This window comes from Passer montanus, unplaced genomic scaffold (genome assembly GCF_014805655.1).
Source record: "Passer montanus isolate IOZ18808 unplaced genomic scaffold, ASM1480565v1 scaffold4, whole genome shotgun sequence".
Classification (NCBI taxonomy): domain Eukaryota; kingdom Metazoa; phylum Chordata; class Aves; order Passeriformes; family Passeridae; genus Passer; species Passer montanus.
The window spans coordinates 2,629,403-2,653,930 of record NW_024368818.1 but is presented as its reverse complement, the minus strand read 5'-3'; the positions used below and the strand labels follow the sequence as shown (position 1 = coordinate 2,653,930).

The 24,528-nt window shown below is 40.0% G+C and overlaps 1 protein-coding gene across 5 annotated transcripts in view; it reads right to left on the bottom strand.

Annotated features, from left to right (window-relative positions):
* The window catches only part of LNX2 (ligand of numb-protein X 2), a 58,368-nt gene that overhangs the window by 32,762 nt on the left and 1,078 nt on the right, over positions 1 to 24,528 (bottom strand). The window contains exons 2-3 of one of the 5 annotated variants that reach the window (XM_039718348.1): positions 4,776 to 5,003; positions 1,476 to 1,506 (exon numbers count right to left, since the gene is read on the bottom strand). The exons of 2 other annotated variants lie outside the window; for them this stretch is intronic. The gene's annotated coding sequence lies outside the window, so the exon portion shown is untranslated. The remainder of the gene's footprint in view (positions 1 to 1,475; positions 1,507 to 4,775; positions 5,004 to 24,528) is intronic. 2 more of the 5 variants (XM_039718350.1, XM_039718347.1) reach the window with 2 other exon arrangements.

Sequence of the window (24,528 nt, the reverse complement as noted above, 5' to 3'; positions counted from 1 at the left end):
GTCAGCCTTGCACCAGGTGTTGATATGGCACCATCACTGCAAAGGCAACAGGTCACAGGTGACAACTGTCCTTCCCTGCCCCAGGGGTGACGGTTCTTATATGCAATTCCTCAAATAAAAAGTGCACATGCACTCCTTTGCTGGGTAAGTCCAGCATTTTTCAAGGACACAACATGAAACCCTGCTTAAATCTGACAAATAAGGAGCATTTGGGAAAACTAACAGGACCGTAAGTTGTGTTTTGTATTTGTGGAGTGCTGTGTTTCCGTGGCAACTGGGGGCTCCAGGCTTTAATTACCATCACAACGTTAAGGGTCCCTGCTGCACAGGGGAGAGAGACGCCGCCAGGCAGGGGGACCACAGGAGCACTGCCTGCACTCCCCTCTCTGCCCCACAGCTGCCTCCACAGTCCAGGGATCTGAGCTACCGGCACACCAGAGAGCAAAGGGATGTCTGGAATGGGGAAACCGAGGGGCAGCACAAGACTGGCCATCCTTAGGAGAGATGAGAGATGACGCCCACCTCCCAAAGCCACCACCTCAAAGCCAGGGATGCTCGACATCAGGGGATGACAAGAGGAAAGAGGGACTTGGTGCTCAGAGATAAAACAAGTGGGCAGAAGGTTTTGCTCAAACAGGCAAAAATCCTGCTGCAGCCATCTTCTATGGCACAAATGGAATGGCTTCTATTTTGGGACCAGGAGATTAAAATAGCTTTACTTTACTCAAATTGGTCTCGAATGAGACAGGAAAGATAAGGACTGTGACTGTATGGAGGCTCCTGCAATGAAATACCCATTCTTTATTGCAAATATAGAGCTACATCCAATAAATCATCTCAGAATAGAAGAAAAGGAGACAAGGATGAATCTTAAACCAAGATACAGCTACACATCTACAGATTAAATTTTGCATAGTCCTACTGAACAAGAGTAATGCTGAAAAAGGAGGAAATATGACACACAAGCCAAGCAGGATTAAAGCCACCCAGGTCTGGATGGCCAGTCAGATGTCCTGGTCTGCAGGAAGCACAAACCCCACAAAAGAAATTGAACTTGCACCGTCTCTTCGGCAGGCGCTGCTACCCACACTATCAAAGTGTTGCTCAAGTACTTGCCTTTCCCTGTCATCATGTTTCATAAGAGAGGTAGGAGCTGCCTTTACAATTTGCAAGATCTATTTTCTGTAGGTACACTAAATTTTCTGTTAAGTGGAAAGTGAAGTGCCTGTTTCTGGGGGCTAACCCTGCTTTATGTCAGAAATCGCCCCATGTTAACACAGGGCAAGCACCTGGGAAGTTTAGGACGCTCCCAGGACTCTCAACAATCAAGCATGTTTGCAAGTTTTAGCCTAAGTGTATTAAAAAAACCTGCAAGAAACCTCCAAGTACCTAAACTCGTTTCTGGATTTTTGCAGCAGTGAAAAAGTAAATAGAAAGAAACATAATTAAATAGAAGTGAAGAAACACAGACTTACCTGCCAGGAGACCCGAAGACAAATTTCCTTCCTAGCACAAAAAGAATAAGGAAAGCAGTATTTAATTACTGTTGCTGTAACAGGTGGGCTTTTATGTCCAGTGGAAGTGAAAAAAGTACCCCAACACTCAAAAAGACAAGGAGACAATTAGTGAGGCTTTCTTCTCGCTGATGGAGCAGAGGAGAAGAGCAGGAAAGAGTAAAACATTTGCTTATCCGCCATGGATATTTTCTGCCGCGCAATCTGTCCACCAGCCCTTGCCATATGTGCCACCCTTTCTGCTGGGAGAGATGAAGGCAGCAGAAAGCTGTCCATCAAGATGCTAAACCTTCTGGAAAGCCCTCCCCAACACACTCTGCCCTGAAACGGGGACTTTTGTGGATGAACAGAATACACTTAACTAGATTAAACGTAGCTCATTCCTGGATATGTACAGAGAGAATTTGATTTGATTAATTCAAATTTTAAGGAGCAGTAGTGATTCAAAGAAAATAAAGGAATCAGAGAGCTTTTCCTACACTTTATAACGAGCCCCCATCCCTACGGGTGTGCATGGAGGAAATTCAGGGAGACAGCACTGGGATTAATCATGAAATGGCTTTGATGACAGAGAAAAGCTGGGGGTGGAGGGGTGGAAAGGATAAAAGAACTTTCTGAATAGTTAAACTGTAGGACTTAACTATTTTCAGGGAGAAACACCATCCCATCTCTTCCTTCAGGCATATGCCACCTTGCATAACTTGTTACAGCTGGTTTCCCCCATCAATCACAACTTGAGTGATGGGGAAAGCTATTTTCAAAGGTAAACTATGCTGTTACTAAGCAGTTTTTTAGCTTAGACATAGGGTGAAAAAAATGAAGCTACCTCCTAAGCTAACAAAAACCTCCAATCTCTTTGAAAACAAGCATTTCTAAGATCTGTGCAAGACAGAGCCAAGAGGACATGGTTTAAAGACAGCTCAGATAAATGATAAGCTACACACTGTCCTCTTCCTGCAGGAAAGGAGGCAGACTCCTCTGCAGGAGTGAGTGCCTGTGCCCTGCAAGGAACCTATGAAAATCCATGGCCAGAGGAAGAAACTTAAAGTACAGCAGAAAGAGCACAGAGAATGGTCCAGACTTAGTCTGAAGCTTGCAGCTTCCATTTTCAGCCTCAACCTGCCAAACCCCAGCAGCTAAGAAGCATCACTTGGTGATCTAAGGCAACCCCTTAAACCAGTCTGCCCTGCCTAGAGACTGCTTATTTTCTCCCTAATAAAATAAAACAACACACAGACCTCTCAAAGAAAAGAGGAAAATAAGAGCCTTCTTGAGCTCATAGTCAAGAGTATTTAACTCAGACTACCTACACACAGGCCTAATTATGACTTGCCCATGAACAGGGGTCACCACAACTGCCCCACTTGGTCTGCAGCCCAGCACAACCAGGGATCAGGGAAAGCTGGGCTGGCTCTGGCCACCCCTTAGCAAGCAGGTGACTCATTCCAAAAGCACTGCCATGAATGAGCAGTCTCTACTCATGCCTGGGAATTATGTTAGGATGCCATGCACTAGCTGTCATTTGAATTAACTCCACAAAAATGACAAGTTCTTTTATTCTTAACACTTTAGGAAGATGGTTGTGCCTCTTCCTATTAAGTCTGCTGAAGACATTTCACTTTGCTGCTGTACATAACTTGATTTCCAGTTAATTTCCAGGAGAAACTTTCCTTCTGATACATATAAAAAGATTCTTTTCAGAGCCAGCTGTCTGACCCAGCTTTGGGGACACAAAAAAGGCAGAACATGACTTGTGCAAAATACCCCCATATTATTTTGTAGGATGCTTTTCAGAAATTAAAACCTTTACACTGAGACATTCCAGTTAGGCTACCTGTCATGCTGCAACGGATGTACTCTGTGCAGATACTGAAAATAAATGGCTCCACACATCAGCAAAATTTACATAATAAGAACATGTTAGATCTAGAAGTTGTAGTCTTAATATATACAAATATTATCTTAAATAAAACCCATTTAAATACTTTGTATGTAAACAGGTCTTTACATACACAGTAGACTAGTGCTTGATCTGAGGCCCCCCAGACAGGATTCAGAAAAGGAAGTGGACATTGAGTTGACTATGTAAAATCCAGTCTGGTTATACATATTTGACAGACACAAATAATATGGAAGCAAAGACTGCATTTGTTTTTTAGTCCTGCTGTAGGAATCATATATTCTCCACTTCAGCCCTTGTAATTACACAGCCACCAAGAAAGAGTAGAGACAACAGTTACTGAATGAAAAAACAGACATTTTTTCTAAAAACACTTTTCTATCCCCCAATCACGTTTGCAGGTAGAGACAACAGTTACTGAATGAAAAAACACAGACATTTTTTCTAAAAACACTTCTCTATCCCCCATTCACATTTGCAAGCTTTTTGTTTCACATTCCCTATTAGCTTGGCTGATTGCACGTTTTATATATACACATATGTTAAAAAGTAGAATTTCACTAGCTATTACATAGGGAGGCTTCTGTGCTGCAGCTCTTTACCTGCCTGAGGTGCAAAGTTTGGCTGCTTTAGTGTGTTATCTGACTCCTGTTAGTGCCCACAGAAAGAACCGCCTCAGTGGTAACACTGTTGAAAAACAGTCCTTTAAGATTCAAGTGAGAAATGTTAGCAAAGCTGCATAGCAGTGCACACACACAGCAGGACAGCAGGCCCTGCTATGTATTCTCACATGAGTGACAGGGGCTAAATGTTAAGCAGCAATCTCCTAACTCCCCCCTGCAGAATGAATAATGTGGAAGAGGAAAAGCTGAACTGCTGTTATAGCATTTCTGTTCTCTTTCCTTGGTAGTCTCGTTCTCTTTAAGAAAAGGTCATCTTCCTAAAGAAAGGCAAAAAAATAAAATAATTACTTTCTAAGTGAGTAGCAAAAATTAAAACTAAAGAAAAAAAATGACACTAAAACCAGGTAAGTGGCAGCATCTATGTGAAACATCAAACTGGTAGTCATATGCAGAAATTATACAGAAGAGATGCATTAACAGAACTATAAATCAAGAAATAAACTAGAATAAAATTGCTCAATAAAAGAGAGTTAAGTCCTCGCAGAAGGCTACAAGCAAACAGGGAGAAAGCTCAGAAGTTTGCTAGGCTGGGAAGGCTCCAACTGCTACACTCATCTAGCAAAAAACCCCCAAGTTGTTAAAAAAACCAAAGGCACGAAGTTATGAAAGAAGAATGCATTTCACTTCTTAAGACAGTTAACAATGAATATGCAAAATATATATGAGACATTTACTCACATCAGCAAGGAATTCCGATTCACCGCGTTTTGGGAAGACAGTGGCAAAGGAGCAGTGTGCAAAAGAGCCACCAGTTCAGATTCCTAACTTCAGGCACCACTTCTCTGTATCCTTGGTCAAAATGGTTGCAGCAACAGAGGCTGACAAAAACATGCTACATCGGGAAGAAGCCAACCTTCTCCTCCTCCTCCCTGTCCAATCTCTTCTCAGCAGGCTGAAATTTTGCATCTGTGGGGGATGATACAATTTTTGCTTCCTCATTTATTCTATGTATTCAACCCTTAAGAGCTAGCTTTTAAAATACCAGTCTTGCTTTGAAGGATATTACTTCATTAGCAGTGCTTTTGGAAAAAGGTCTTTAAAAGGCAGACGACTCACCCTCTGGAGTATCCATCTTCTTTGCACTCCCTAACCACAATTCTCATTTTCCCAAACCAAGCACTTCTCAACAAGTTAGGCTAGGTTCACAGACATGAAAAATTCAAACCACCTTTTATTTCCATACTTTTTTTAACTCCCAACTCATACTAAACACTTTCACATGTTTTATGCCAGATACTTACATTAAACATTTTTTTTAAACTTTGTAACATTTTTTTTAATCGTTACATTGTCCAAAAGTGAGAAACCACCCCAGACAACACTCCTGCTCCACTGGAAGCTGCGCAACCCATCCCAAAGTATTACAGTGTTTCCAAGATAAGGATGCGCATTCCCATGGTATGTATTTCTTTTCCTCAAAAAGGGAGCAGCGCTGTGCGCGAAGACTGTGGGATGCAAGAAATGCAACACAAGGACCAGAGGGGCTGTAGACACCTGCCTGCCCTTTGTACAGAGCAGCAGTAGCTGCTGTCTTCATAAGGCCAGGACAGCTTCATGCAACAGACCTAGCATGCAACAGATTATTTGGAAATAGCAGACTTCCAAGCTCCTTTTTTGCTCCTATCAGCAGCAACAAGGATTCAAGGAGTTACTCGGAAGTCCACCTTCAAACTTCCTGTTTGTAAAATCCGGAGCTTTTAAGAAGTAACTCAAACTTACCATCAAGTTCAGAGCAGCGCTGTGACTCAGAGGAACAGGGTATAGTGGGTCAAACAGAAAATGCCACGAGTCATCTTCATTTGGCAGTCACTAAAAAAGCTAAGGAATACCCAAAAAACAAGTGCCCACTATACTGAGAAGGGTCCCTTCTGCATCAAGCTTCTAATACAGGGAACTGTGAGGGAACCCTCACAAACCCCCCAAACAATAGTTTGCTCTACAGTTACCAGTTTCCACCTAGAGACAGACATTTGGGTCAGAAACCAACTTTTCACACATCAGTGAAGAACTGTTTAACACTGCAGTAAGAGAACAGCCTTGATTTTCAGAGTGAAAAAGGTAGTAATTTCAATTTAATGAACCAAGAGGAGAGCAAACACAGTAATTAAAAGCCTTTATCCTGTCCTTTCTTGTGTGCAATCTGAAAACCAGATATCCAGGCAAGAACATGATAAGAATTTCATTCAAAGGAGACAACTTGCTTTAAGAGCAGGAGACTCAACTACAAGCAACACTGCCTTTTAATGTCAGTGATATGGAGTGAGAACACAGAAACAATAGATAATATCCCAGGCAACTTGACACTGTAAATAAAAGATATAGGGAGAACAGAGTCATGAAAAGGCCATCCTAGCTGAAGAATTTTAAGATGGAAAAGATAAAACTACTAATGAGACCAAGAAGTTACACTGGAAAGCTACTACAATAATATACCATACTTTGGCTGAAGGGAGTAATTTGCATACATTTCCCTTTGTAAACTTCAGGACTAGAAATGTATGAACTCAGATTTAGTGCTTGTCCACACAGACCAGTTTAACTGAATATTAAGTTTCAATAAAGTTAAATTCTGAACTGATATTTTGCTGTTAAAGCATGTTGTGTTGCTTTAGCCAAACCTTATTACTAAATGGAATCTAAAACAGAAAGGGTTTACAAAGACTCTTTTGTTCCCAACGAGTACATGAAAATAAATCACTGCAGCTTTCCCATATAAAATAAAAGGTGTGGGTTTTTTTCTAGATGATAGATTTGGAGAACAGAACATCTGCTGAGGCTCCGGCTGGCTGGAGAACCCCATTTTCCAGTGGCCTCCTAACTCCCTTCAAACTTTCAAATGCAACCAAAGGGGTGCTTTGGCTTAGAGATTCCTAGTTAGTGGAAAAGTGGGGCCAAAGTGTGCAATTAAGTTGCTATAAAACCTTATCCCAAATAATTCGGTTTAACATTGATACATAGTATGCTTGGGGTAAGAAAAATCACCAACAAAACTACTGAACTTCTCCAACAATTTACAATCTTTAATTAAGAAAAAAACAAAAAACGCTTGACAGCCAGATCTGACACCTACTTGCTCCCCTATTTTTCTCTTCCTTCCCCTCCTCAAATCCTGGAACAACAGCAAAATGGGAATTATTCTTTCAGACAATAATTTCCATTTGGAAACATTAAATATAGTTTTTTTCAAAATTCCTATACATCAACAAATCCTGAAGACAAACAGATTTAGTGAAAACAGAAGGAGCAAATGCCTGAATGATCTTTAGTTTCTCATTCTGTTTTTCAGAAGCATATCATCCCTTCCTAATTTTTAAAAAAAGTCACAATCAAAGGACCTGTGTTACTTAAAGTCTGGATGCTCTGCACAGCACCTAGCAAAATGAGCAACCTTTTTTTTTGCAAGGTGCTTAATAAAGGCTACCTGGAAGTTTACAAGGTTTCTAGGATGCCCAATGGAAAACCTTATGGATAACGGTACAACTATTACTACATACGTATCCTAGGAGACCAAAGAGCTTTCACATTTAAGAGCTTATTTCCCAGCCACCCTCTCGATACACATCTCATGCAATTATAAATAATACAAATAGCCATGAGAAAGGAGGACGTTGGTTTAATTTCAGGCAGAAGGTACACAGACCTCTGCTTGTATCTGCATACATGTTTCATTTTGTTTCACTTCTTCTCACATTCTGACTACAAAGATACTCTGTATCTTTGCATTATCTCAAGTAACGCATGAAGTGTTTTTAAAATTGAATTTTACAACTGTGAAAAGCTAAATTTTTTTTAATCTTTAAAAATTCACACACATACACACAAATCACCAGAAAGAGCCTTTGTATTTAGTCAAGTGAAATCTAGATTCCTGACCATAATGTTTTGCAAAGAACCAGCCTGCTAAAAAAAGAAAAAAAAAACAAACAACATACCAGAGAACTACATAATTTAGGAAAAAGCCTAGGAAAAAGAAATTTTACAAAAATAAACAAAAAGCACAAACCAGCTAATTTAAAAGAGACTCACTTTCCACTTAATGTATGAGTGTCTTTGGCATTTGAAACAAGCCAAATCAAAAGCATCCCCCTCATTTCTTGTTTGTAATTCTCATCACAGGGTCTAACCTGCAGTTCAGGACTCAGCGCCCAGCCTCTGAAGAGGAGCATCCTTAAAATGCCGAGCAGAGCCCTGGAAACACCCTGGTACGATTCCTCGGCAGCCAGAACCCAGGATCTGTTACAAAACCTGCAACATAGAGCACGACAGCCCCTTCCCTTCATCACCTTTTTAGTCTACATTTCTTAGCCTTCCATCCTAACAAACGCGAGGAGGCCACACAGAACACCTGCCCAACAGGAAAAGAAAAATATACTGCTGATCTCTTGGAGGAGGGGATATCACATGGCAACAGGGAACTCCAAGGAAAAGGTTGTTGGGATGCTGGTATACACTAATTAATTCACCAATGGGTGAATTAAAATAGGACCAGTTCCTCCTAAAGCCACTAAGCAGCTCTCAGGGTTTGACTTCCTTAAAACAGTAAATTAACCACCTAACCTCACAGGAATATGAGTGAAGCCTTAACAGCTGTGGCTCAGCAAACACTAAACCAGAGCAGGAGCCAGCGCAGAGGATCTGCAGGCATTCTCTTACACAGTGTCCTTTTCAAAACCTAAACTTAACATCAAAATTAACTGCAGGCTGAAATGTCGCCAGCCATTTCTCGTGAATGCACAATGAAACCTTGCTACGCCACATAGCACCTCATAGTTTTGCAAGCACACCCTGCAGAATGCAGGAACGGCCTGCGCAGGAATCCTTACAGTAACTCCATGTGTACGGTGGCTTTACAACACAGATGGGACATTTAGAGTCCGTGTCATGCTATATGCCATAAATATTATGTAAAGCAACACAATGTTTGCAAGAAAAACAAAGTGGATTATGTAATATTCTTCTTCTTTCTTCCATTCTATTTCAGAAAATTCTGCTTTTTTAAAGAAAAAAATTGAAGTGGAACACTGAAACTGTTCTCAAAACTGCACATACTTTCTGAAAAAGTCTCAATTTCTGTACAGTTTTATAATTCACTATCTCAATACTAGAGGTATACTCAACACACAAAGTCTGTTTTATATCCTGAAATTGCTTTACATCTGTCAATTAAAAAAAGGAGGGGAAATATCATTATGGTTTTCTTTCAAACTAACTAAGTCTCTGGCTTTTTTATAGTAATAAAATCATGCTAATTTGTTGACTCACAAACTACAAACAACTATCTTCCACAGCAGCTTTTATAAAGTCTAGTAACTTCATTTGCAAATTGAATACTTTAGTATTATTTTTCCCTTATACTGGACATTATACAAATTACATACAGGAGAGTCGATAACCAGATAAATGTGATAACCACCATACTCCTCAAGCTCATCCTCTTCCTTCACTTAGTTCTATGAAGTGGATTAAAAAAAAAAACCCAAATCTACAAACACCATGATAAATGAGCAGTAGAAGAGTGTTCTCCAGCAGCAAAGGGTTCAGTTTGAGGTCTCAGTGGATACTTCAGAAGACATCAGGGTAGCCTTTATAATACCCTCCACTTGAGAAAATATGACTGCAAAGTAAATCATCCCTATGAAAAAGCAGCAAAACTGTTTTCCTTGCCTCTTCTTGGCTTGGTATGGCTTTAAACAAACAGGCCTGGATAAACAGTATAATGAAGAGGACTGATGTGGTTCTGGTTCACAGAAGAGCTGCATGGCCTAGATGAGACATCACCCTTGGTGAGACCATCAGACCAGTTACATAAATTGTCCAGTCAGAAGTGAGCTCCATTCTTCTCCTTCCCAGGAGATAAAACCTGTGATGGTATTTCAAAGACATAGCACCAAGACAACCTTTGACCTCTGCTAGAGACATTTCCAACAGCATTAAAATGACAATGTCAATGATACTTATGCTAGGCTAGCAGCATTTTCTTTGGATTTTTACATCTACTTGTAATGCCCCATTTCAGCTGAAGAACCAACACAAACCAATCCCAGCTACTGTATTCCTCTGTGAGCACACCAGTACTGCACCTACCTGGGCTTCCTTCAGCACACGTGTCATTAATTAAAACAAAGTCATAGCTGGAAATGGCATTTGCTAAGACAGCACGATTTTTACCATGAGGATCTCAGCTGTATGGTGTGGCGTGGTGGAACTTCACACACAGCAAAGGAAGGGGTGTAAGCACAGCCCTTACCCTTCCACACAAAAGCTGCTCCCCAACCCAGTGCTGCTGCATCAAGCCTCAAGCCTCCCTCTGCACTCACAAGCATCAATGCTGATCCTTCTACTGAGAAAAGGAAGAGAACAGCAGAAATCTGCCTCCTCAGCCAACAGGCTGAACAAGAATTCTGGGTGTGAGCCCCAGAACTGTGCTCAGAAGCCATGCCTTCAAAAGACCTGAGTGGCTGAAGGAAGCCTGTTCTTCCAAGTGTTGAACCTGTTCCCTCCAACAACGTGGAGTTTAACACACAGACTCTGCAGCTTTAGTAGTACATTGCAACACGAAATTTAACATTTTAAGATTTCATTTAAACTAAGGCATGCCACATGATTGCAAAGAGCAGCTGAATAATGAGATTTATGGAAAAGAAAGAAAAACCTACCACAAAACCCCATATTATATGGACTGGAAAAAAAAAAGCATTTACAAAGGAAGAGGTAAACAACTTTTACCCTCATTAAAAAGTTGAGAAATGTGCACACCACCACTAAAATATAATTAATACACAGCCTTCAGGAGAGTCCAAAGGAGCAATTTAATTAACCACCCACTGATTTCATAAATGACAAGAACACACAAAGGTAATGGCACCTTATAATTGAAAATGTCCTGTTTATTTAGCTGAGCAATTGAGCTGGTCTATGTTGTGCATAAATATGAGGAAACACATTTTCAACTCATGACATTTTAACTTTGTAAGGTGTAACAGAACAACATACTGCCCGCAATACAGTCACTGTATACTCCACTTATTTAATGCCTTTACCCAATAATCTCTAAGTCACTGACAATCATAAAGATTTTAACCTTTATAAACTTTTCTGATGGGCTTTTTCTACATCCTCAGATTCTTCAGGCATAAAAGTCTCCACAGCAAAGCTGACTTGCCAGACTTTTAAAAGGCTTTCCCTACAGGATTCAACAACATACCAGACAATGATCCTCAGCAGTCCAACACCACCACAGCAGCAGGGTGTACAAGGATGGATGTCTTGCACATCAGTCTCAGATCCCTCATCCCACCTGTCCGCCTCATCAGCTACCATGCAAGGGCTTCAATGACTTTACATAACATTGTCTCCTTGCCCACCTAGTACAGAAAAAGCATTCCTCAACAGAAATCGCAGCATTAAATGTTGATTCCAACAGCATCGCTGCACAATGAAATTACCTGAAGTGATTAGTTCACATGTACACATTAAATACACACTTCTGCAATTCTGGATCCAAGAATGAAATCTTTGCCTAGTGGTATTAGCTGGTCAGGTTGACTGTTCCTGAGGATTTCCCATCATTAGGTGTTTATGATATTTACTCAGTCTGTAGCAAATGGTTACCAGCCTTACCTAGGTGGATTAGCTGCCCATCAGTGATGCCACTTTTTAAAATCTTTTTTAAATGATGAAAGCTTCCATTACATTTATGCACCCTGGTTTACTTACCAATCACATGAGGAAAGAAGAGTTCTTGAATAAATACCATAAAGCATGTTTCACATGTTAAGTGAAAGCCTTCACATCAGAAACTGGCAGGTCCCAGGTACTGCCTGTGCCCCACACCCCAGTAACGGGGCCTTTGGGTTCCTTGTGACTACTTCTTTTGGTCCTCAAAGGACTTTTGGGCACATTACTACAGGATTCAGCACAACAGTGTTTTCCAATGGGTAATCATGGTAACTGCTGCACGTTTCCAGGATGCATTCACCCTGTGAAAATGGTTTAGATTTTCTGCTTCTAAATGTTATAAAAATACACTGCTTAAACTCTAATACATCATTCAACTGCCTGCAGCTTCCAAAACAATCTGGACTGCTCAAACTGAGTTGTTTCTAATGTTTACTACTGAAAAGAACTTTATCAGAAATAATTACCTTCTTCCATGCTACCAATGTATTTTGAAAGAAAATCATGCTCCACAAGTCTCTGAAAGAACTCCATTTACCTACCATATTTGTCCCTAACTACTGCACTCAAAGTTTCTCCAGTGGTCTTACCTGCTGTAAGAACCCACCTGTAGTACACAGATTCCATGTGCTAAGTTAACAGGGTAAAAAGCATCAGGAAAGAGACTGACCACAGCTAGAAAAAACCATTAATCATACAACACTTGTTACAAGTGTTGTGCTCCACTGGGGAAAGCTCTCAAAGATAAGCAGTGCTTTGTAACTCACCAAAAATCACCTGGGATGCAGGACAGATGGAAAGTAACAGGGAGTCCTCACTAGCACAGAAGAGCTCTTAATTTTTCACAAAATACCAGAACTTCCCATTGCAGCAAGCAGAAATACCAGACCTTGAAGGCTACCTTCCTCAAAACCTTCCTGTAGGAATTCCTGTTCTGCCTGTTTCTTTTTAAGTGGGTTAAATGCTGCCTATTTCCCCCCTACTGCTAGGGAGATTATTTTTTTCCTTTATAACAGCATTCTCCCAAGTTCTCCCCTACACAAGTTTGAAGAGAGAGCCAAGGTTGTTGGCAGCCTGTTTATGAAAGTGGCCCTCACTATTTCCCCCATCAGGCCAAAAGGACAGACAGTAGCTGCCCATCCTCCCTCCTGGGGTGATCCCTCAGCCTAATTCTACGGGATATGAGATGGATGCAAGGAAATAAGTTATTAAGTGATCAAAATACACAATGAAAAATAATTCATTTTAAGTATTACATGGGAGATGTAAGTAGTCTATTAATTGCATCTTCTAGATTAATTTCTAATTCCATCAGGTCATGGCACAGTGAAGTAATTTAAATCAAGGGATTTAACAGCATTTTGAATTAGTTTAATAATGCTAAACCTTACTGTACATATTCAAGTATTTAACTCACAAAAGCTGGTTTGTTTTTTTTTACCATTCTGTAGTATTAGTTTAAAAATCAAATGGATATCATTACCATTCCTGGTAGAGAACCATTTAAATTTTACAAGAATAATGTAAAAATAAACATAACAATTTCACATTTAAACATGACTTAAACCTTTAAACCTAAAAAAGCTTAAATAAATAATATTGCTTCTTATTACAAAATTAATTCTTTTGGTGCAGTAATATTGCTTTTTTCCCATCTGTCCCCATTGCCACCAAAGGCTTGTTCAATTTCTACCACTGAACAGCCCTTCCATTTGCTAGTATTCCACCACAGCACATAATTTTGAAAGCAGATGAGTCTTGCCTTGAGCTTGGATCATTGCTCCCAAAAATCTCATCCTTGCAAAATTTCTTTTTCATTCTCAAAATTAGAATAAATAGAAAATAAAGTATTGTCCAGCGTGTTTTTTCAGTTTCTCTGCACACCAGCAGTTTGACTACCTCAACATCAACACTGCACAGGGCTGGCTCTCACACAACCCACGCAGATTCCTCAAGCCAGCAGCTCAGACAACACTTGCTATGTTTTAGCAAGTACCTGCTGCTGACTGCTTCCACTTGCACAGGCTTCCCCATGGCTTCTGGCTGTACAAGCAACCCTCAGGGTGCCTTTCACTAGCTCCATCTCATTTCACATTTCAAGAGAACAGAGGAACACAGGGCTCAGCTCAGGTAACTTGTAGCTCACAAATCCAGACCTTACGCCATTTCCCTACACCTCTACTAGCATCACAGCTGAAGGGTTATTTTTAAAATGTCTTATGTATGTACATTACCTGGTTTTAGTGAAATAGAAAACAGAAAATTCTACTCAAAGAAAAATACACAACTATCTGCTGTAAAACTGTCTGGGCAAACAACTTAAAAATTCCTGAAGGACATCAAATGTCCTTAAGCTCAATTTTCAGAATTGAGGGGAGTCCACTCTACTGTTACGTTTCCTAAGTAGTTTCTTACATTAAGAACTGGGGAAAAAATTCAGTTATTTCCATGCCAAGGCCTGTACTCCCTTTTTATAAACTCAAGGATTTCTAAATACATGTAAACATCTTAAATAAATAAAACACAGGAAAATTTTTCTTCCAAAATCACTTTGCAGTGTAACGAGAACAGTACTTTTCCTTTACTGCATTATTATGTTCTGGTACTAACCCAAAAGTTCACACCGTTTTCATTTCTTTATTGCCAATAGCCATCTAGGAAATGCTGCCATCAATAGTAAATCTACATGAAGTCACACTCCTCTGGTGCATTTTGTGAATAGCAATCAGTTCATAACACAATCCTGTTCGGTTTAAATTCAGTTTATTCTTCAATTACTCTGCTAGCCCAACTCTAATTTATTATATTTTCTGGTACATTTGATTTTGAATATTATGACATCCTGGCTCATGCCATTAGAGAGGAAACATAAAATGGTGAGGATGTCTAGGGACAGCTGAGAGTAAGATAGCAACAGCCTGGAAAATTAACAATACCGCTGTCTGTGCTCAGCAGGACTGCTCCCGCATTAGCACTAAAAAAAATATTTCCCTAATACAGACTTGTCATCCAGGAATAGCCTCAGGGGCACCATAAAACCCAGCCAGCACAACAGGCAGCTGGGGTGGTTGAGGTGTGGACAGCAGCCTCTGAGCCCACTGGGGCAGCTCAGCTGCAGAAGAAAGCAAACGCTGGCCCTGCTGCTGCTTGGAGCTCACCAAAGAAAGAAACCAACACAGTTCAAAGCCATCAATACTATATACATTTATTTTTGGTGGGCTTTTTGTAGTCTTGCACTGTCTCAGTCCTAGCTACCATCTTTCTCCCAACACCCAAGGTGAAATGAGAGGCAGCAGCCAGAAACCTGCTCAGAGGACCTTTCTTGAGAAGCTGGGCAGAAGTGAGGGCTTCACCTTCCCCTCCAGCTTGGTGACCGACTGCATTAACCTTCAGGGCACGCTGCCAGCCCCACCTGCTTACTCAGGCTTTTGCCAACAAGGGAAGCTCTCCGTGCTGCTTTGTCCTTCGAAGATGCATTCTCTTTTGCTTACTTCTTACTCCTGCCTAACATTTGGAGTTGGAACTCCTGAATCTAGAAAACGGAGGATTCTGGATGGAGAAATGTCAGACTCTTGTATTGATATCTGACCTTTTTTCCTACAACAGATTCTGACAACCTCAAACATGAAAAATGCTTGTGTTTCTGCACAGCTTGCTCTGTCCCAAGAAATTCCACACTGAGTTTTGAAAACAATGTATATTTGCCTTCTTTAGTCTGTTGTTCTGAAAGGCTGAAAACAGCTTACCAAAACAACACGCAAGAGTGAATGCTTTACAGGGGAACCCAGGCAGGCCTACAAGGGGCTGCCAGCATCGGAAAGAAGTTGCAGTGGGGGAAATCTGGCTGGACTCAAAACCTCACTCATTACTTTGTCCTCCAGAAACAAATCAAGCAGACTTATTTTCCCCTAAAGGATAATACAGTTTTCAGCTGTCTCTAAGCTGTCTCGTAGCTCAGGCAGTATTTCCAGCTCCTTCTAAACCTCACAAGCAATAAGGATTTTACTAATGATGTAGTTGCTGCAACTGTTGCATTAAAAAGACGATGCCTACAATTACATGGAGGTAATTTACAAAACTAAGAAGTGCCATGCTTTAGCTTATCAGCTGCCTTTCGATTTTCCCTCACTTCTCCTGAACCTATGTTGTAACTCAGTTGCTGGTTTCTGTTCTGGAAGCTTTTTCCCTCCCACAACTCGATCCCACACAAAGAACAGACACAAAAGGGAGTGGCATAAAGGATGCTCAAGCATACTTCCACTGCTAAGTTACTTGATTTCACACTTAGGAACCCCCACTGAAAGACAGTTATTGGTGCATGAGAAATAGGGAGCAGAGTTACAGCTTGTGGAGCCTGATGGAGTCAGAGCAAATCAGATCAGGCCACATTTAGGTGGATGAAGAGGGACAGAGGGGCTCTCCCCTCCTGTTAAGTGCTATCACATGCCCCAGTGCAATGCAACATTACCACCATGATGAGAAAAAAAGGCTCCTCTCATTTTGGTGTGCTGGTACCAGGAAAAAACACCCTGCAAGTTCTTCAGCAGCAACGACAACCCCGGCTGTAACCATTTTCCCTTTTCAATCCCGTATACTGGTAAGTCACCTGCCTGTGCTTACACTGCAAATCAATGCACACACTCCAGTGTCTCCCTGCACCTGCTCTCATTACCCTGTGTTTGAAACAAATCCTGAATTGAGACTGGAGACTTGATTTCGCTTCCCAGCGGGCAGAGTAATCATCAATAATTGATGTCAGTTAGTTTCATTTGGGGCACTGCCTCAGGCGTGCAATGGAGAGTTGTGGTATGCACCAAGGAAAGGAGGATTTGTATATAAAATGATTTGATAATCTGAAAAAAATCCCTCAGTAAACAAAGGAAATTTACAGATAATCGTATTAAAGATTAGAGTTGTTTTAAAACAATGCAGAATGTATTCGAGAACATCTGGGGAAAAAGATGGTTGTACTAAAAGCAAAATCTTTGGGGAAAATATCTTCCCCCTCAAACAGGAAACAGTAATTAATTCCTTATTAAATCCTAATCCCTGTCAATTCATGTTAAATCAGAGCACTTTTTCTAATAAAGACTGTTATTGCTATACTTAAATGCAATTCTATAGATAAATACATAAATATATTTACATACAGTTTTAACTCTGATTAAATGACTGCTTGATTATTTTGCTTATTAATTGCTTCCAATTTATTTCAAATTTGAGAAGCAGGATAATTTTATGTCAAAAAACTAAGTTTAATATTAAATAAGGACAGAAGAATCTGTGGACTAAGAAAATACACCATGATAGCAAAAGCAATTTGATGTCTTTCCTTTCATGTTCACTCATCAGTTGGAAAATTAAGAAAATAATTCCTTTTATCTTTAAAGGTTACTCTTTTGCCATCACCCATTTACTGTGTTCTGAAGTTTTGGTATGGCAATTTATGTTAAAATCCCCACAGTGAAGCCCACAAACTGTTCCTGACATTTTCTATAATCAGTCTTGACAATTAACAGTACTGCTCTTCTATTTAAACAGTGCATGATTGAAGCTCCTCACTGCTGTAACTGCTGACAGCATCAGAAGGCTATTTACTTCACAACTAAAAAGTACAAACTACAGAAGTGAACAATAATTAAATTGGTAAAAACATCCTAGATCATATTTCTATAATGTCTTTCACTAATATCATGGGTTTGCATGCATCAGTTTGTATTTCTTTTCCATTCTTCCATAAAAATACTCAATGTTAGAGCTCAATCTGGCAGGATTTCTAAGATCTGAAAAGAAAAAAAGAAGGAAAGAAAGAAAATAGAAAGTACAGGGCTTGTTTTTTCCCTTTTTATGCTGTTTTACTTCTTCACATACAGAAATTAATTTTGTATATATACACATGCACGTAAAGTTCAATGACAAGCAGAATTTTAACCAGATCTGTACAAGCAGCAATTGAGCCTTAGCAAAGAAAGCACATCAGGGATGCTTTGCTGTAACCATATGATCATAACTGTGCTGAATCCAGTGACTTCCTTGGCAGCAGGAGCAGGCAAAAGGACTCTCATGCCCATAAAGGACCCTATGGAGTCACCACTGTGGATTCAGTTGTATAGTCAAGCTACAGGGATGGCAAAATAGGACTCAACATGTAATACATCCCCTGAAAAATGGTGATTATATATACAAATATATACAGGATAGCAATTGCTCCTAATACACATGGGTGCTTTGTAGTGAAGTCCCTTCTCTCCCGCATATCAACTTAACCTGCTTAGCAGGTTTTTGGGAATAGACAGACTATAGGAACACTACAGAACAAACCATGCTCTTTATCCTCAAAGTCAATATCAGCTAAAACATAACTTTCTACTCTTTGACAATTTGAGGCAAAAATAAAAATCTCAGCACAACATTGACATTACTGTGTGAAATAAGTTGCTTTCACTGAACTTGAGGCTTACTTAAAGGCTTCACCTGTTGTGAAACTCACATGTCATTGTTTGTAGAAGGCAGCAAGTCAAGCTGTACCCAAAATTTCCTAGTCAAGTATCTTTGACTTCGTAACAGCACAACACTTCAGAACACTTCCTGGCTTCACAGCTTTCCAAACTTTTCAAAATATGAGTTAGGAAAGCATTACACTCCTATAGCGTTTCTCTGGTCAATGGCACACATCCCTTACTGCAGAAGAAAGGACTGTTAACAGTTTTCATTTCACACTCCAGTAACCCAAAATCTTGTGTTACCACTCACTTTAGTGTTAATTTTCCCACAGATTCTCATTTTCTGCTTACACAGCAAGACAGCTCAGGTCAAGTGCTCAGACAAGCTGTGCTGCTGATTCTCCTTTTTACCACCATTGAATCACCTTCACTTTTGCTTCACCACAAAGTTATTTTCCCTGCAAAAAAGCAGTAGACCACATTCAATAGAAAGTCAGCAGCTACAGTCAAAATGGATTTCAAAGTGGGGAAAAAAAACCCTCCTCACAACTAAATCCTTATAGATTTATGCCAGATCATTCCAACACTGTATAAATACACCACGACAGGTATATTTGTTGCTTTGCATGTGGTGAAGTCCAATTCAGTTCCTGTCCCTTCCAGCTATAGAATATAAAAGTATCAGTGCTGAACAGACATGCTGAGCAAACCCCCTGATAACAGGAATGAAGAGTAGTTACTTTGCCAAAGTAGAAAGATACCTTTTTTCCTGGTGATTTCAAAAAAAGAAGCATTTGAGAGCTGTCACTGAATTCTTATGAAGCTTTCTTATGTGTATCTACAGACCTAACACACAGTTTTAAGACATTTACATGAAATGCATGGCAGATCCACAAGTATTTTTAGCCTAATCGAATCTGAATGAGTCTCGCCTTATCTTTAACATCTAAAAGGAATTAAAAAGCAAACCCAAAATCTGAAGGTATTCAATACTGGTTTAATACCAAGTAGGAAACCCTATGAATTTTAAACCTTCAAAATTTTAAACCAACAGAAATGACATTTTAGCAATGGACTAATTATAAAAATAGACAAGGAATTGACTGGTACTAATTTTTAATTAACATAAAGGCAGCAACTGGGTGAGCCTTCATTAGCTTCTGTCAATAACAATAAAAGGCTGAGAAAACAATTCTAGAACAAACAAGACAGAAAAACAGGAAAAAGAGGCCAGACAGAAGGAAACCCTCATCAACCTGCTCCGGAAAAGCTTGACTGAAAATGTATTTTGAGAAGTTGAAAGAACAAGTTACTTCAGTTCAGAGTTGGGGCAGCCCCTGGGGTGCACACACACTGTGCCGAGGGTACTCGGAGCTGTTCCATCAGGACAGGGCTCATGGCAAACTGTCCAACACAATCAGAACGCTTACACAACACATCAGGATCTATGTGGTCTTGTGATGCATTGACCAGCTTTCACTTATACAGTTAATTCATTCTGGTTATAAACATGTGTTAAACAACTCGATTTAAAAACAGCAACGCAAGAGAAAATTACATGGGCCAGGGCAACAGATCCAGTAAGAAGAGGGAAGAAGACAAAGAATGGTGGGCCATTGAAAAATAAATGCGTAAACTTGGAAGCAACAATAAGGAATTCTCCTCTTCGTGAAACGGTGGTAACAGTAACTGGTTTGGGTATTTTCTGTAACTTTTAACCTCCAAACATGTAGAGGCAACTTAATAAGATACATACTTCAGTATTTAATCTATCACAGATATTCAGTGCACTATGCATGAGACATCCAGGCATTAATGTCTCCAGCATCCTCCTTGAAACGTGACTTGCTCTAGATGGAGAATTTGGCCCCAAGATGGACTTCGAACGTGCTGTTCTGCATGGGCTGTTACTGATGGCAGTGGAAGAACCAGCTGTGTGGAAGTCAGAATGTGGTTAGCTTAAGAGCCTTGTAGGGGTTATGGGCTTTCTTGGTGTTTTGGTTTTGCTGGTCAATTAGAGCAATTATTTGGATGACATGGCCATAGCCACAGAAACCCCAACCAGAGGCTCCATTCTACAGCCACTACGACAGCTCATTTCATCTGGGGACTACGAGGTATATACACAAAAGCACTCACTTCATGTGACAAATAAAATGCACCAACAAAGGTGGCTCATGGATACCAGCCAAGCTTTTTTAAATTAAGACCTTGTTCAAGAATGCCAACCAAAACTCAATGTCCAGAAAAATCACAACACCTGGATTCTGAAACATTGCTTTATATCATAATAAAAGCCTCCTGGGTTGGTCCTTTCAAAGCAAACATAACATTCCTGTGGCAGAACACAACAGTTTGTCTTAGCACAAGACAGAAATCACTGAAAATTGCTTTCCACAAACTGCTTTCGATACACAAGTCAGCCTCCATCAGCTTTGGTTGAATTTCAATTTTCTTCCGCTATGCCAAAAAACCTCTGCTGCACCAGCTTTCTTCTTCCTATCTATGAACTCTAAAACAAGGATTAGCACCAATCTGAAGAACAAAAAAGGCCACAGGAAGGTAAGAGCTTAAAATCCTCCATCACTGGTATTCTTTGGTCTTTTGACGTCACAGTTTTTGACAATGATACTGCAGTAAGAGCAGTCTGTCTGTGCAGAGAGCTCAAATTCAAGCAAACATTGCATGTGAAGAACATAACAAAAATGTACATGAGTACAACTGCAAAAGTCAATAAAAATGTCAGCATTTAAGAACACTGACTTGAACCCAATAATAAACTGTGCTTACTCCCAATTGTCTTCTAAAGAGCCAGCCTCTTGGAATGTACAACACAGGCATCCTGACATGTTCCACTGGGCTTGTGCAACCCCTTTGGAGAAGGTCATGGGAACACGCAGTAGTAGTGCAATCTCAGGGGCTGGGGAACACAGCCTGCATCACACTTCAAAATCACTCCCACTGCAAGGAATGTACAAAGCAGAAGCAGGAAGCATGCAGCTCATTTTTCCCCATTCTGCAGAATAATATCTGATAGCACTACACCACTCCAGGCAACACAATCCAAAAGTCCTGGTTTGCCTTTCTGCGACTACTGGGTGCCTCCCTTTGCCCAGGCACTTATAGGTTCTCCTTTAACATGGATCACTTTTCATTGTGCTCTGTTGCTACAAAAAGGATGAATAAGTCATAGTTCCTTCTGTTTCATTATCTAGAACTACTTACTACTACCATTTACAACATTTTAAAACTGGATTAGCTCATATATTGGATATACTGCTTGAGCAAATTGCATTTTGTTCTACAAACAAGGGTTCTTCTAAAAAATTCTGTATAGTCCATCAAACCGTTGTTAAATGTGTCAAATCTCTCCAAACAAATACAAAAACACTTCCAAATGACGGAAGAGCCAACAAGAAGAGGTGCTATGCTGAACCTTGTTCTCACCAGCAAAGAGGGTCTGGTACAGAATGTGAAGCTGGGGGGAGCCTTGGCTGCAGTAACCTTGGAATGGTGGCGTTTGAGGACTTTAAGGCAGAGATCAGGGAGCACAGCAGGCTCAGCACTCCGGAGAGCAGACTGGCCCCTCCAGGGATCTGCTTGGTTGAGCATCATGCGATAATGCCCTCGAGGGAAGAGGAGCCAAAAAAGCTGGTTAATATTCAAAGATCACCTCCTCCAAAATGAGGCTTTGAGCAACCTGGTCTAGTGGCAGGTGTTCCTTCCTAGGGGGATGAAACTAGATGATCTGCAAGGTCCCTTTCTACCCAAACCATTCCGTGATGACTCAATGATTCCTCTCTGTGGAATGAAGGAAAAACAGCCAGGCAAAATAGAACATCTATCACTCCATCCCAAAGTGAACCCACTCTTCCTGAGTAAAAATTACCTTCCATATAACACTGATCTGACTCATTTATCATCTAATAATTACTTTCCTACCCTATTTGATCTGGTTTATTGTGATGACAGTGAGAGAATTCTAGACATTCTTAACAACATGCCAACTCCAGAGCAGTATTAACTTGCTTACTTGAAGCAAAAATGAGACTGCAAATATTGAACTATGTTACCCCAAGTTTCCATGTCAAAAATAGTTCCCACTATTTGAATGGAAAAAATGCAAAACTTGTATGCTCACAGGTTATCTGACTTTATATCAAACAGCTGCACAATTTGGCTTTTGTGTTCACCACCTAACACACAGCTCAGCAGGAGAGACTCTGCAAGAGATTCCACTCCTGCTCCAGCCCGCAAATTACTTGCTAAACTGACATCAGTTGAAATAACTATCGATGAGAACATAAAGGACTGGCATCTCTGGTACCACCAAAGTGCTTCAGAAATTAAAGACCTGTGGTACTGCAGAGCACAATGCAAGGATGAAGCCAGCTCGGGTACAGCACTGATATGCCCTATAACACAGCAGCAGGGCTGGGGGCATCTCCACATGTGTCGGGGTGCAGCCCAGTCCCATCAGCCACCTACACTACCTCATACAGAATACAGAGCAGTCAGTACAAAAACACGGGACAGATTCAGCCCACGAATTTTGCAAACATAAATCTCAACCTCAAAAACATTTACATATAGGCTTATCATTAAGCCTAAGAACAGAACCATGTCATTCCAAAAGAAATACCTGGATGCTTAAAATTAAGGATATGCAAGCACAAATATCTACAGAATTAGAACCAAAAAGAACACTCCACAATATTATTAATTTTTATTCCTCCACAGAAACCTTGACGTATCAATTATATAACTTAATACTAACATTTAAAAGCATTTTCATCTTCAAAAGGCACTACAATTTCTAAAGGACAAACTCCAGTGACCTAATAAAGCAATTAAACAGCATGAAATTCAATGGTGTCACAATAAAAATGCTTTTGCCAACCAAATCAACAAAGAATTTTCAAATAACAGAGACAAGCCACTGGCATATCAAATAGGCAACCAGCTTCCCCCGGTGCCTTGTACACCAGGGAGCATTTTAACACCAAATGAATGTTGTTTTCTTATTAGTTACAGCTGTTAATGTCTAGTAGCTCTTTAAACAAGCAACATTTTGCTGATGCAAGGAAATAATTTGTATTAATTATCTAGTACACATCATGTCTTTTCACATTTCACTTTGATATTGTTGGTATAACTTCTTCCCAGCTGCTTTCAAATATGTTAACATTTTTTAGAAGTACAGAAAAAGGACATGAAAGAAGAGGGGGATATTTTGGCATATTTTCAGATACACAGTTTTAACTAGTAGCTAACAAACTTCAGCTGTTTTTTAGTGATGCAGGCCCATTAAATATATGCCAAGACTGAGACCACTCAGCATGGGTAAAGGTTTACAAAAAAAGAAAATTTCACTGAGGTAATCAGTGCTTCTGTGAGAGTGCACGACAAACAAATGCCAAATATTGCAATGTCAAAGCCACCATTTTTGGCAGGACAGGTTTTAGTAAGCTTATTTTTTAACCCATCTCAAGAGAACATTATTCATTATTTTTCCACCCAATCACCGGCTTACACTCCTCTTGCAAAGTTTTGTCCCTAAACTGTCACATTATTTGTTCTTTTGGTAACAGAAAATTCAGGTGCAGTATTAGGAAAAACTACCTTAGCAAATCTCAGACCCAAGTCTAAGGCCCTGGGCTCCCTCTTGCTGAAGTCACCAAGCAAAGTTAATGGTGAGTACAGTTGGAAACTCAGTACTGAAAACCCATGGCAAAGTTATGAGCTTTTTAAAATATCCATACATTTTAGCACTGAAACAGTACAAACACTTTAAAACATATTATTACAACTTTTTTTAAATTAAAATAAAAATCTACTTGGGCACAATAGTGTTCTTTGCAGCCTGCTGACTCTGGAGTTAATGATTTTATATTGTACTGTGTTCAGGAGAGAGGATTCCTTACGCAGGAATCTGATAATTAGAAAAAAAAGAGTAATTATTAAGGACTCCTATTAAGTCCTACGGTTCTAGCAAGTACACTGATACAACTTGTTTCCATTTTGAGCAAATTTGTTTTAATAAAGTCGGGGCAGCATATGGTACTAACATGTTTATTTTCCAAGTGGTAGGGACACTAACCAAAACCATCTGATGTTTCTTCCTAAGCCTCCTTGATCTGCTGCTGGATTGCAGCTTAGAATAAAGCATTACAAAGCCAGAAGAAGTGGGTAGAGGAATAAAAAAATAAAATCAGGAATTCAAAGTGTTTATTTAATGAGAGTGCAGCTCAGACCAGTTCCTATTTTGAACAGAAGTTCGGAAGTATTTATGATTAGAAATTTATTCCCAG